The sequence below is a fragment of the Ahaetulla prasina genome, chromosome 5 (genome assembly GCF_028640845.1).
Source record: "Ahaetulla prasina isolate Xishuangbanna chromosome 5, ASM2864084v1, whole genome shotgun sequence".
Classification (NCBI taxonomy): domain Eukaryota; kingdom Metazoa; phylum Chordata; class Lepidosauria; order Squamata; family Colubridae; genus Ahaetulla; species Ahaetulla prasina.
In genome coordinates, this window is record NC_080543.1 from 109227740 (window position 1) to 109243217 (window position 15478).

The following is a 15478-nucleotide window of genomic DNA, read 5'->3' on the forward strand; positions in this document are numbered from 1 at the left end:
CAAATGGAGAAACATACAGTATAAATTGAAGTCATAGTGTGGGATTTGAGACTATGTTCTGGATCTGTTTTTTCTTACCATTCCAGATGGTTCATTTCATCTAATTAAGTCATCCAGTGAAAAAGTATGTGAACCATGTTCTTTCCTGCTATCTCTGCTCAGGATTTCATGATCCCATGAATCTCATTTCCCAGACATAATGAGGGGAAAGGGGGAAAGAATTAGAAGAAGCAGATCCAAAGGCAAGGCAAGAGAATTAAGCTGAAGAAGATAAGCTTGGATACCATAACTTGGAGGAATGCAATGTTTGGAATACTTTTAAAGGTTCCAGTGATAAAGGCCTTAACAGCCATCTTGGCAAATGGGAAAGAAAATAGTTGCATATAGCAAACAAAAAGAGATTTTCCCTTTGGCTGCCTCACGAAAGCTACATATTGTTTTGTGATGTTTGAAAAACCACACACAGATAAGCTGGAAGAAGAGAAAGGGGTGGATAAACCCTTTTTATTCCCCATTTCTGTACCTGGCATGATTTTTCCCTTAAACCTGCAGTTGATTTAGAAAGTGTACATACCCCTATTTAAAATGCCAGGTTTCTGAGATGTAGAGATAAGGCAGACCAAGATTTTCAGAATTTTCATTTCACTTCATAAATCTTTTTCCCAACTTTAATACAACGTACAAGCTGTACAATTCAATTGAAAAGCAAACTGAAATCTTTTTGGGGGGAGGGGTAAGATGACAATAAAAACCTACAATAGAGTGGTTGCATAAATGGGTACACTCTTAAATCAGGGGTGAAATCCAACAGGTTCTGGAGAACTGGTAGCGGAAATCTTGAGCACTTTGGAGAATCAGCAAATACCACCTCTGGTTGCCCCCAGAGTGGGATGGGAATGGGGATTTTGCAATATCCTTCCCCCAGGAGTGGGGAGGGAATGGAGTATTGCAGTATCCTTCCCCTGCCACGCCCGCCAAGCTGTTGGAAGAAATATCCATCTGGGTTCAGTTCCAAGTGGGGACAAAGACACTGGAAACATGGAGACTGCTTGGAAAGATGGTTTAATGGTGGTCAGGATCACATGGCTTGAGTTCCTGAACAGAAAAAGGGGCGAGATCCTGTGTGCTCCCTGGTTTTATGATTTTTCTGAGCTTTGAACTTTCTGGGGCACAGGAAGAGTATCCTGATTGGCTGTCAGACTCCCAGGGGGTGGGGGTCTTAGCTAGCCTTGCTGGCTGATGTAATCTTCCCAGGTGCCATGTGATGAGTTTCTGTTCTAGATGGGTTCTATTATGTTGCAGATGATGATGGCCCATTGAGAAAGGTGGGGAGAATGAGTGAGCTTAGCTGAGGCTTTTAATGGCCCATTGACAAAGGTGGGGGGTGGCAGGAAGTTGCTTTGACTTTAAAACATGTTTCTCCATTTCTCATCCAGGGAAATATATTCTGCCTTTTAAATATTTTCTAAAATATTTCATTCTTCTAGGAGGGGGGGGGGTGCTAAATTCCTACAAAGCCACGCCCACCAAGCCACACCATGCCCACCAAGCCACGGCCACAGAACCCGTAGTAAAAAAATTTGAATTTCACCACTGCCTTAAACTAACACTCTGTTGAAGCACTTTCTGATTTGATGGCAGCTTCCAATCTTTTGGGATGGGAGATTATTAGCGTAGGAAGTTAAAACCTACCCCTCTCCTAGAAAAATGTAATATTTTAGAAAGTATTAAAAGGACAGAATATTTCTCCTAAAAGGGAGGCAGAAACTCAGCCCTCCCCTCCCCCCCCCCACATTTGTCAATGGGCCATTAAGGCCTGGGCCAATCTATTCTACATAACAAAGATCTATCTCCTTCAGGCAGAGCCATAGTAGAAATTGCCCAAAGCTCTTTCATTACATAATCATCCAGCAAGGCTCAATCAAGCCTGGGACTCAAAAGACAACCTACAAAGTTACCCCTGCATGGCCCTATCCAATCAGACCAATCAGAATACAAGCTCAAATTCAAAGCCCAACAGAGGCTATAAAACCTAGGCATTCTCAGTGTGTCTGCCCTTTTTGCCCAGGATCTCAAGCCATGTGATCCTGTTCATCAATAAACCTTCTTTCCAAGCAACTTCCATGAATCCAGTGTCTTTTCCCCCACTTGGAACTGAACTCAGATGGAGATTTCTTCCAACATTAGCATGGATCATCTTGTCTTGGTAATCTTTGCCCAATCTTCTTTACAAAAGCACTCCAAATCTGTCAGATTACGAGGACATTTCCTGTGCACAGCTCTCTTCAGGTTACCCCACAAATTTTCAATTGGATTCAGGTCCGGGCTCTGGCTGGGTCATTCCAAAACTTTAATCTTCTTCTGGTGAAGCCATTCTTTTGTTGATTAGGAGGTATGATTTGGGTAATTGTCATGCTGGAAGGTGAACATCCTCTTTATCTTCAAAATTTTAGCAGAGGCCTGAAGGTTTTGTTTCAAAATTGACAGATATTTGGAACTTTTAAAGGTGGGAATATATATAAAATTCATTAATAATTTCCTCCTGTAGGAATTTAGCACACACACCCCCCTCCTAGAAGAATGAAATATTTTAGAAAATATTTAAAAGGCAGAATATATTTCCCTGGATGAGAAATGGAGAAACATGTTTTAAAGTCAAAGCAACTTCCTGCCACCCCCCACCTTTGTCAATGGGCCATTAAAGCCTCAGCCAAGCTCACTCGTTCCCCCCCACCTTTGTCAATAGGTCAGAGGTAGAAACTCATTCTCCCCACCTTTGTTAATGGGCCATCATCATCTGCATCATAATAGAACCCATCTAGCAACTGAAACTCACCACATGGCACCTGGGAAGATTACATCAGCCAGCAAGGCTAGCTAAGACCCCCCCCCCACCCCCTGGGAGTCTGACAGCCAATCAGGGTACTCTTCCTGTGCCCCAGGAAATTCAAAGTTCAGAAAAAGCATAAAACCAGGGAGCACACAGGATCTCAGCCCTTTTCTGTTCAGGAACTCAAGCCATGTGATCCTGACCATCATTAAACCATCTTTCCAAGCAGCCTCCATGTTTCCAGTGTCTTTGTCCCCACTTGGAACTGAACCCAGATGGATATTTCTTCCAACACTCTCATCTTGACTAAAAGTCCCAATTCCAGCCAAAGAAAAGCAGCTCCAAAGCATAAGGCTGTTATTGTACATTTTTATTATTTTCACCCTAAAACAGGGCTGTTAAACTTGCAGCATCACATCATCGTCACATGACATATCACAACTTTTTCCCCCTTTGCTAAACCAGGAGTGGGCATGACCAGTGCATGACACCTCTGCCCTAAAAGATTTCTGTTTGTTTTTCAATTGAATTCTACAGTTTATATGTTATATTAAAAGCTGAAAAAAGATTCTGAAGTGATTTATCTTGCTCTGATCTTTTTACATCTCAAAAATCTGGCATTTTAACAACATGTGTAGACTTTTTATATCCATTGCAGTTTGCTATTACAATGGAAGACTTTTAGTCTTCTTTTTTAACCATTTATTGCATATCCTATAAGGCCCAGGTTTGTTGAGCACAAAGCTTATCCCACACATTTGGAATTTTCCGATAAACTGTTAAGAAAAATAATATTAGGATCACTTAAGTAAATCTTTCTCACTCACTCGTGCATACCAGAGGTGGTATTCAGCAGGTTCTGACCAGTTCTGGAGAACCGGTAGCGGGAATTTTGAGTGGTTCGGAGAACCGGTAAATACCACCTCTGACTGGCCCCGCCCCCATCTATTCTCTGCCTCCCGAGTCGCAGCTGATTGGGAGGAAATGGGGATTTTGCAGTAACCTTCCCATGGAGTGGGGTGGGAATGGAGATTTTGCAGTATCCTTCCCCTGCCACGTCCACCAAGCCACACAATGCCCACCAAGTCACACCCACAGACTTGGTAGTAAAAAATTTCGATTCCCACCAATGATGCATACTTATATGCATAGTGAAAAATCTAAACACAACACCATTATTTTTAAACCTTTCTTTTAGATTTGGTCCTATAGTATTTAAGTTATAGCCCTGATATCAATAAGATAATTAATTCAAGTTTTGTTGAAATTCAAGTTCAACAAAGTCCCAGTAGGACTGTATCTGGATCCAACATCTAATATATATTTGGAGAACACTGGAATATTGAAAACTAAAGCACACTTAATAATTTAGTACATATACTAGCTGAGCAAATAATGTTTGTGTGTGTGTTGCTTTTCAAACATCACACAATAATATGTAACTTATGTGATATTAGTTTGTACAATTCTGATATTTTCTTCTTGCTGCATTTTGGAACAAAATAAGAGGAAAGCAGTCATGCAATGAAGGAAATATGCATGTTTATTAAACCATTTTTTCTTATATTATAATTAACATATTCTTTTTAGAAAACTTTATATCTTCCTTGAAGTCTGTTTTCAATAATTTACTGGAATGAATGGTGAAGCTAAACCTTACCCTGCTAAACCCCATATTAGCAGGCTAATTTATATTAAACTAGTAAAGATTTTTAACTTTCCCACAATTGTCAAGCAACAGTACAATAAGATGACTCCCCCACCCTAAAGGAGACTCCTACGGTGAAGAAAACATGAGTGCAAAGAAGAATAAGTTGTTTTGAAGGACAATGAAGCAGTTCAATTTTAATATCCGAAGACATTTCAGGATGCCTTTTTAAAAAAAATTCTCAATAAGTTGACAGTTTACTTACAAACGTTTGAGCTCCCAATCAGGAATATCAGTAGTTTGTGTCAGACCTATCTCAGCTTGGCTATTCAGGAAGGAAAGACCCTCAACTCCATTTGTAGTGAAAGGTATACTTTTACTAATGCCAAGTGGTTACAGTATAGCAAAAGCAGACCTGAGGATTGCCTGCTTAGTCCTGGTAATTTTCCTTTCTCCCAAGCCCTCCTTCCCTCAGTCATCTTAGAGGTGTCCAATAAGGTTCAAATTAGGTGTTTTGGTAACAGCTCCACATTTTGGAGCTTCTTTGGATGGGCATTCTGCATTCCAATCCCAAATTTGTGTCTTTGATTCGCTTAAGTTCTGTTCTGAGCTGGCACCTCTGGTTCCTCTCATCCTGTCATTCTCCACACTCTATATTCTTTGCTCCTCCCTTTCCCCCCACCCTTAATGGCAGGATGCCATAGAAGCAAAACAGGTCTGAAGTGATGCGATGGCAGGCCTGACAATATGTCTATATGATCACAAATCAAAATGGTGGTTGCAACCACACTTTTGAGGCTTCTTCTTAACAGTTAAGATCCACAGTTGTGCCGAAATCTCGATTTTATTTTTACGTTCTTCCCACAGATACCCCTATTTCAAAAACTCTTCACTATTGTACAAATAGTTACAAATGGCAGTGAGGGGTAGGAAATGTATACTAATGACTGATGTTTGAGCCGTGTTGGTACCATGTCTGCAAACATCAATCGTGCGCCCACCTGCACTTCTTGATTTCAACCATTTTATCTGTTTTAGGCTCTAGTTAAAAATTTGCAGATATTTTTAAACGTTGAGGTGCCTTACAAAAACATTGTGTCAGAATGGATTTGGGATGTTTTCTTCTTTGATCCAGCAAGCCCAATTTCACTTTTTTATTCCAAAGTGTTTTTTTTTTATTTTGCATCTTGTTCCAGGTGATGGTTTTATTTTTATTTTATTTATTTATTTTATTTGTCAAGCGTATATAAGATAACAGATAAAAGTATAAACATGATTATGAATACATGAAATGGATACGAGTAAAAAAGGGACATTAGGACAGGGACGGTAGGCATGCTGGTGCGCTTATGCATGCCCCTTACAGACCTCTTAGGAATGGGGGTGAGGTCAACAGTAGACAGTCTAAGGTTAAAGTTTTGGGGGTTTGGGGAAGAAAATACAGAGTCAGGTAGTGCGTTCCAGGCATTGACCACTCTGTACTGAAGTCATATTTTCTGCAATCTAGTTTGGAGCAGTTTACCTTGAGTTTGTATCTATTGCTTGCTCGTGTATTGTTGTGGTTGAAGCTGAAGTAGTCATCAACAGGTAAGGAATTGTGGCAGATAATTTTATACACTTAGGACAGACCGAAGTCAGTGTAGTTCTAAGTTGTCTAGGCCCAGAATTTCATGTCTGGTGGCATAAGGTATTTTATTGCAGGTAGAGGAGTGGAGGACTCTTCTCATGAAATATCTCTGGACTCTCTCAATTGTATTAATGTCCGATATGCAGTGCAGGTTCCAGACAGATGAGCTGTATTTGAGAATACAGTTTGGAAATCTAAAACAGATCCTTCAGGCTTCAAAGCTGTTCTTCTCAATGAAAGATCAGCATCTAAATGCTGGGGGGGGGGGAAATGAAATCCAGCCTGTAGGTCTGTGCAAAAGTATGTTCCAAGCTACTAAAAGATTTAATCTTAGAACAAATAATGTTCTTCTTGCGTGAAAAATTGTAATATATTCAAGTTGCCTGGAATCTTTGCTGGGCTCAGGATCAAAGAATGCAAGGTATCCCTCAAAAGGAGATATGTGCCATGTGAAAATGGACAAGATCAAGAACAGCTGTACTGAGAGGGCTTATAACTTTATATATAAGAAGTTTTGGGGGCTCATGTGGGAACCAATAATTGGTTTGCATTCTGCGCATATTCTCCATTCCACAAGTCAAAATTCAGCCAGGGGTTCAAGGATGGGAAAGCACAAGTATGACATTTTCAGTTGCTTTTTATTCTGAATATGTCATCACTGCTCTCATTAATATTTCAGCTAGCTGTGTTTTGTTGTTAGTCATTTATTAAAGTATAAACCTTTAACCGTTAAGTTATTTTCAGAAGGCTAATCAGGAAGCATTGTACAGCTTGCATTTCTTTTTGGCTTAATGAATGTTTAAAGGAAAGTCTAAAAAAACGCAGAAAAGAACTGATGTTGAGAAAACATCAGAGAATTCTACGCAGCAAAGAACATTCATTTCCTGTAAAATTCCATGACTGGGACAGGAATGATTGCATAATCGAAGCCTAATTTGAAGGCGTTTTTAGCCAACTTTTTTTTTAATCTGCACGGAATCACATTAAAATGGGAAGATCTGAGGACCATGAAATAATATTATCCAAAATTAGCCTTTGGAATGTGCATCTATCTGAATACACTCAAGATTTCTGGGACATCTAGAAAATGTCATTATCAGAGCATTCTTTCACATTATTAAATATGTAAGTGGGAACATTAAAAAATAAATTTTCTGTACGATTGTGATGGAAGCTGCCTGTTGGAGACTAGCAAAATGATATTAAGATCCATAGCCCCATATATATGTCAGAGAAGTGGACAGTAGTAAACTATGTAGAAGTTCATCCATTTCCTAAATTTCAGAAATTGTTTTTCATAAGCAGAGAGGAACTCAAGGGAATTAACCTGCCTCATTTAGGAACAGCAACAGTAGCAATTTTATTTCCCAACATTGGCCTCTGGATGATCTTTCTACCCTACATACTTACCATAGTTTTATCTAAGTCTAGAATGTTGTTTGAAGCAGTGGTGAAATCCATTTTTTTTTACTACCGGTTTTGTGGGTGTGGCTTGCTGGGTGTGGCAGGGGAAGGATACTGCAAAATCCCCATTCCCTCCCACTCTGGGGCCAGCCAGAAGTGGTATTTACCAGTTCTCAGAACTGCTCAAAATTTCCGCTACCAGTTCTCCAGAACCTGCTAGATTTCACCCCTGGTTTGAAGCCAATAAATAACCTGTCCATCTAAATATCTCTAGGGGAGTCATGTATATATTAGGAGAAAGAAATTCATACAATTGGAAGGAAAACATTTTTGTTTTGTTAAATACATTCTTAACATGTCATTTTTATTGGTGCATTTTTACACAAAATAGAAAAATGTTTTCCTTCCAATTGTTGAAGAGGAATTGATTTCAGAAAATGAAACCTGTATAAGTTTGAGAGATGAAAAACTGTTTAAAATGTTAGCAACAGGTTCAGGGGCTGAAATTGGCCACCAAGGTTAGCATGTTAAGTGCAACTTTCATTTTATGTGCTTCCCCTAGTTCATCTGGCAGAAGAAGTATGAGAGAGTTTTAGAGAATTTTGTTTAGTTGTATGTTCTTCAAATTTTGCTGGCTTGTATCTTGTATGAATCCAATGAACAGTGTGGCTGACTTTAACTTCTGGTGTCTCCAAGGCAAAGAATGTGGCTAATATGTGGAACTCTAGGTATAAGATTACCCCAATCTTTGACCATTAGCTAATTAAGGCTGACTGGAATTTGAGCACAACAAAGGTTCCTCATTCTGTATGATTCAAATGAGATGAAAGGAACTGAAATTCATTAGAGTGAAAACTTACAATACCTTTTTGCAACTGAGAAACAAAGAGCAACTGAGGGGCCAGCCAGGATTGTATTATCATATAAAAGTATAGTTTTGTGAAGTAAAAGTGAAGGTCTTATTTTCAGTTCAAGATTCTGGATAGTTTTCTGAGGGTTTCCTACAGAAAGCATGGCAGATACCGATAGACCCAGTCAAGGTGGGTGAAGCCATCTTTCAGGCGTGAGCTTCTTATATACGTCTTGCTTTGTGCATAAAGAAAGTAGTAGTATTTAATAATGACTAGGTGGTTTTTCAACCATTTGGATTTCTACCATAAAGTGGGGCACCTAGTGGATTTGTTCAGGAAAACCATAGGAAATGTTCTTCTTTCAACTTTGCTTGAAATTGGGTGCTTGGCCCCAAACATTTGCTTACTTGTTTATATGTACCTTCAAGACACTTTTTATAACTATCTTCAACAGCTTCTTCCAACCTGATGTCTTTCAGCAACAGATGACCTTCAATTGTGGACATTGTTCTTTATATTAATGAGGCTGGAGAAGGCAGCAGCAATTGTCAAGCAAAACAGAGCAACAAGTGCCTAAATCAGTTGAACTAATTTTGGTAAAGAACTGATTATGGTAGACTGTATACACAATCTTTTAGAATAGAATATAATTTTTTATTAGTCAAGTGTGATTGGACACGCAAGGAATTTGTCTCGGTGCCTATGCTCTCAGTGCACATAAAAGAAAAGATACCTTCATCAAGGTACAACATTTACAACACTTAATGATAGTCATAGGGTACAAATTTAACACTCAATGATACAACACTTAATGATAGTCATAGGCTACAAATAAGCAATCAGGAAACAATTTTACATTAAAACCTGAGTCCCTCAAATTGCTAGAATTAATCCTGACTTTTTCACATAGCCATTTTTCATATTGTACTTTCAAGGGCAGGATGTGGGAAAAGAAAAAAACCAGCTCCATAACAGATCTCTGCAAGTTAAGGTTCAATCTAAACATCTCTAGATGGATAGCCAAATAGATAAGAGTTTCAAAAGATTGCTTGTTTGCAGTTTGACTTCTAACCAGAGAGCAGCTAAGGGAAGGGAAGGGAAGGGAAGGGAAGGGAAGGGAAGGGAAGGGAAGGGAAGAGAAGAGAAGAGAAGAGAAGAGAAGAGAAGAGAAGAGAAGAGAATTCTTTATTGGCCATGTGTGATTGGACACACAAGGAATTTGTCTTTGGTGCATATGCTCTCAGTGTACATAAAAGGAAAAAAAAAGAAAAAAAATACATTCATCAAGAATCATAAGATACAACACTTAGTGATAGTCATAGGTTACTAGTAAGCAATCAAATCATACTAGGAAACAGACAGAACAATAGAGATCCAACCAACTTGGTGATAATCATAAGTGGGAGGAGATAGGTAATAGGAAGGATGAGAAGAATAATAGTAATGCAGTCTTAGTAAATAGTTTGACAATGTTGTGGGAACTAGTTGTTTAGCAAAGTGATGGCATTTGGGGAAAAACTGTCATTGTGTCTAGTTCAGTGGTGGGTTGCAAATTTTTTTACTACCAGTTCTGTGGGTGTGGCTTGCTGAGAGTGGCATGGCTTGGTGGGCATGGCTTGGTGGGTGTGGCAGGAGAAGGATACTGTAAAATCTCCATTCCCTCCCCAATCCAAGGAAAATTTACTGCAAAATCCCCATTTCCTCCCAATCAGCTGGGACTTGGGAGGCGGCGAATAGATGGGGGCGGGGCCAGTCAGAATGTTTCCAACCAGTTCTCTGAACTATTCAACATTTCTGCTACCGGTTCTCTAGAACTGATCAGAACCTGCTGAAACCCACCTCTGGTCTAGTTGTTCTCTTGTGCAGAACCCTATAGCTTCATTTTGAGCGTAGAAGTTGAAACAATTTTATGTCTGGGATTGTGAGGGGTCTGTAGATATGGACCAGATATATAGACCACATAGACAGATGATCCAGGCTTATCTAAAGCAGCGTCTTGTGTTCTGCTTCATCTTCTGTGACTTTGTTTCCTGGACTCTTTGCAGGATGTTATTATTTACAACATAAAGAGGTAATCTTGCGAATTTTCCTCTCATTGAGTTTTTTCTTTGTTTTTGTTTTTAAAGACCTGCTCGGAAGGGAGTAGAATGAAATGAAATTGGCAAATCATCAGTTGTCGTCACCTTGAATGTGTTGGGAAGTGTATGAAAACAATGACATTTATCACAAGCTACTGAGCATGTTCGCCCTGATTTATGGCCAACTTTGCTCTGCAAAAAATACACTCCATGATTTTAGGGCTTGTGAATGACTTAGAGATGATAACCTCAAGCTCCTTTCAGAGATTGGAGGCTGCAACAATAGACTCCAAAGTACAATGGCAGGAATTAAGCTAGCATGGAGCAGAGTATCTATTTCCCCACCTATACCCGGGAGAATATTACGGGAAGTACAATGATGTCCTTTGCACTATATTTATAACTGGCGTCAGACCCACCCTTACATGGTTGAAAATACTGTTACACTTTTTACTATGCCACAAAAAAACCACACACCTTCAAAATGCAGTATAATACATTTTCAGTGTGTAGTACAAGAGTGCATCTTTTTTGTTTTGTTTTTAATGGTCCTTGCCAATGTGTTATGCGATACTTTATTTACTTGGTTTCTCATCATTTGGATTAATTCAGCTTTTTGTTTTGCTTTTGTTTTAGGGTTTTTTTGTATCGCACATCCACAGGCAAGCCAAACGTTGTCAAAAGATTTGTGGCATAATCATCAAGCCCTATTGCATTCCTGTGCACCTTTGTTCAGAATAAGGCTACAGATCATTTATTTATTTATTTATTTATTTATTTATTTATTTATTTATTTATTTATTTATTTATTTATTTATTTATTTATTTATTAAATTTTTATACCGCCCTTCTCCCAAGGGACTCAGGGCGGTGTACAGCCAAAAGATAAAAAACATAAAAAATATACAATTACAACAACAATTTAAAACCGAGCATATTAGAAAAAATGGCCAACATTAAAAAATTTAAAATTTAAAATTACGAACCCTAAGATAATAAAACCCCAGTTAAAAATTTAAAAAATATTAAGCCAGTCCCACTTGAATAAATAAGTGCGTTTTCAGCTCACGGCGAAAGGTCCGAAGATCAGGCACTTGACGTAATCCAGGGGGAAGTTCGTTCCAGAGCGTAGGCGCTCCCACAGAGAAGGCCCTGCCCCTGGGGGCCGCCAGCCGACATTGTTTGGTGGACGGCACCCTGAGAAGACCCTCTCTGTGTGAGGGTCGGTGGGAGGCATGAGGTAACAGCAGGCGGTCCCGTAAGTACCCGGGCCCTAAGCCATGGAGCACTTTGAAGGTGGTGACCAAAATCTTAAAATCATCCTCGTTTTATGACCACAATTGAGCCCAAAATTTATCTTGCTAAGTGAAACATTTGTTAAGAGTGTTTGCCCCGTTGTATGGCTTTTCTTGCCACAGTTGTTAAGTGGATCGTTGCATTTGTTAAGTTAGTAACATGGTTGTTAAGTGAATCTGGATTCCCCATTGACTTTGTTTGTCGGAAGGTCTCAAAAGGGGGTCACATGACCCCGGGACTCTGCAACGGTCACAAATATGAACTAGTTGCCAAACGTCTGAATTTTGATCGTGTGATCATGGGAAGCTGCAATGATCGTAAGTGTGAAAAACGGACATAAGTCACTTTCTTCAGTGCCGTTGTAACTTTGAACCGTCACTAAATGAACTATTGTAAGTTGAGGGATACCTGTATTTGATTTGATAGCATTTATTCCCAGGTAATATGGATGAGATCACAACCTGTGGAACTCTTCCCACATGAACATCTGGGCACTAATTTCTCAACAGTTTTTTTCCCTACTCTAGAATGAGAGAAGAGCAACTAGAAACTTCCTCAATGGCAGCACTTGAATATTGAGTTTTATAAAAATTTCCATTCCATCTCTTTGTTCATTGGGCACATTGAACCAAGTTGAAATCAGGGAGTACTTTGGCTGGGAGTTTAGCATTTCTGTTATTATATTTTGTTGGTATGATGGGTCTCACAATGAAAAGGCTTTCATTGGCCTAACTTTAATTTCTGGGATTAATAGTTCTCCATAAAGGAAGATGAGAACACAACACTATTCAAACAGACTAACTAGGTTCACATGTTGCATTTAATCATGGTTTAGTTAACATGGCTTGTTGGATACAACTCAGTTGGTTTGCTGCAATTGACATGCTAAATGATATGGTCTAGCTTAAGATTCTAATCAGTGGTGAAATCCCAATTTTTTTATTACTGGTTCTGTGGGCGTGGCTTGGTGGGCGTGGCAGGGGAAGGATACTGCAAAATCTCCATTCCCACCCCACTCTGGGGCCAGCCAGAGATGGTATTTGCCAGTTCTCCAAACTACTCAAAATTTCAGGGCTTTGATCACATGGTTGTGGTCACTACTTTGACTTTTATGACCCAACCCCATGAATGTCCTTGCTTTCATATCAAGTCACTCTACCTGTGTCTCCCTAAAATACCCAACAAATAATTTTATTGTTGAGATAAATGTTGGTGCCTTTAGGGCTGTGTTTGACAGGCAAGCCCCTCACTCAGCCAAAAACATCCAACACTTTCGAGGGTTTGCTAACTTCTACAGAAAATGTATAGCAGTATTTGCGTATAAAGCCAAACCCAACTGACTAAGACGGGAGTGAAATTTGCTCCGACTCCTACACACCAATCACCCTTAGAAAAGTTAAAGCAACTTTTTGCTTCCCAGCCTTATTTCAGCACCCAGACACATCCAAGAGATTTATTGTCCAGACAGATGCTTCAGATGTACCCATTGGAACCGTCTCTTGCAAGACAGAAAGAGAGACATCAGCCTTCTTCCATGCATGTTCTTTTCCAGATCCCTGACAGTTCCAGAACGAAATTATGACATCCTTAATAAAGAACTCCTTGCCGTTAAATCAACATTCCAGCACTGAGACACACTTCCTAGAAGGAGCGTATTTTCCTATAGAGGTCAACACTGATCACAAAAATCTATACACCCTGCAACAAACCAAGGCGCTTTTACCCAGACAAGTCAGATGGAGCCAATTTTTCTCATGTGTTGATTTTTACATTAAGTACATCAAGAACTTAATGTCAGCTGTGCTGTCCCACAAACCAGAATATTCCCTTGTTCAACAGATTACAGCACCAACAATAATCCTGCAGCCTTCCAGTTTCACCAATCACTACCAGCCACTGAGAGGTTGGGAGCTGCCCAACTGCACCAAATCTTAATCACCAAGATAAAGGAACAGCAACAATGAGATCACTTCTCACAGGCCAGGATAGATGAACTCAAGGAGACCCCAGCAGGTACTGTAACTCTGTTCATGATGGTGTCCTGAAACACAGAAGCAGAATAGCATTACTCCCCCTCCCCACCATGCAGGGAAGAGGTACTGCAACTTTGCCATGATAACGAAACGGCAGAGCATGACAGCGTGTTCAAAACCCTACACAGAACTTAAGAGGCTTTTGGTGAACTAGGATGGCTGCAGACCAGGGGTGAAATCCAGCAGGTTCTGACAGGTTCTGGAGAACTGGTAGTGGAAATTTTGTGCAGTTTGGAGAACCAGCAAATGCCACCTCTGGTTGGCCCCAGAGTGGGGTGGGAATGGAGATTTTGTAGTATTCTTTCCCTTTCCCACTCACCAAGCCACACCACGCCACCAAGCCATGCCCACAGAACCGATAGTAAAAAAAATTGGATTTCACCACTGCTGCAGACATCAAGTAATATGTGGCTTCTTGCCACATGTGCAGGAGGGCCAAACCACTCCAGCAGAAGCCCACAGGACATTTGCAACCACTGCCTGTGCCCCACAACCCCCACTATTGGCATATAGTCTCTCTGGATCTCATTACTGATTTACCCTCTGTCCAAGGGTTCACTTCACAATGATGGTAGGTCTTTTCACCAAGATGGCTCATTTCATATCCTGTAAGGGATTTCCCAATGCCAAAAACACAGGCCAACTTTTTCTTCTTCTTCTTCTTGTTAGTTGCAAAGTTGTGTCCAACCCATCTCAACCCCATGGACAACATTCCTCCAGGCGTTCCTGTCCTCTACCATCCTCTGGAATCTATTTAAGCTCATGCCTACTGCTTTAGTGACTCCATCCAGCCATCTCATTTTCTGTCGTCCTCTTCTTCTTTTGCCCTCAATCTTTCCCAGCATTAGGCTCTTCTTCAGTGAAACCTTCCTTCTCATTAGGTGGCCAAAGTATTTCAATTTCATTTTCAGAATCTGGCCTTCTAAAAAGCAGTCAGGGTTGATCTCCTAGGACTGACCGATTTGATAGCCTTGCAGCCCAAAGCTCTTTTCTTTTTTCTTTTCTTTTTCTTTTTCTTTTTTTTAGAAAAAACTTTTTCTAGACTATGTCTTTTGCTACCATGGCACGGTCTCAGTCTCATGTCAGGCAGAGGGGCACAATTCCAATCTAAATTTTGGAAAGCATTTTTTCAGTTACTAAATGTCAAGGTCAATCTCTCCTCAATCCATCATCCATCCACAAATGGGGAGGCTGAGAAGACGAAGCAGCTCCTCCAATAGTATCTGAGGTGCTACTGTGCTGATAGCCAAAACAACCGGCTATCATTACTGCCACTTGCAGAATTTTTTTACATCAATTCGCTGCACTCATTGACTTCAATGACACATTTCAAGCCATGTATGGCACATACCCTAAAGTGTTGCAAGACCATCTTGCACTTGATTCCAGGGATGCTTGGACTTCTTACAAGAGCAACTTGCAGCCCAAGTCTTGTTGAAACAGCAACTTGACCAAGTGAAACAGGCTTAGAAGAACAGGCAGCATATGCACATCGGCAGGAGGGTCTACCCATAGAATAGGAGACAAGGTTTGGCTCTCTACTACCCTGTTTTCCCCAAAATAAGACATCCCCTGATAATAAGCCCAATCAGGCTTTTGAGCGCATGGCAATAAAGCACTTATTTCAGGGTTCAAAAAAATATAAGACAGGGTCCTATTTTTGGGGAAACATGGTAGGTTCTTAGTCACTTCAAGACCTTCCAAGAAGCTA

At 40.1% G+C, this 15478-nt stretch overlaps 1 long non-coding RNA gene across 3 annotated transcripts in view; it reads left to right on the forward strand.

The window, feature by feature from the left end:
* Positions 1 to 15478, forward strand: part of LOC131199208 (uncharacterized) — a 70019-nt gene that overhangs the window by 29619 nt on the left and 24922 nt on the right. Inside the window, exon 4 of one of the 3 annotated variants that reach the window (XR_009155298.1) lies at positions 8846 to 8934. The exons of the other annotated variants lie outside the window; for them this stretch is intronic. This is a non-coding gene — a long non-coding RNA (uncharacterized LOC131199208). Of the gene's footprint in view, positions 1 to 8845; positions 8935 to 15478 lie in introns of those variants that run through there. 3 annotated transcript variants of the gene reach the window in all.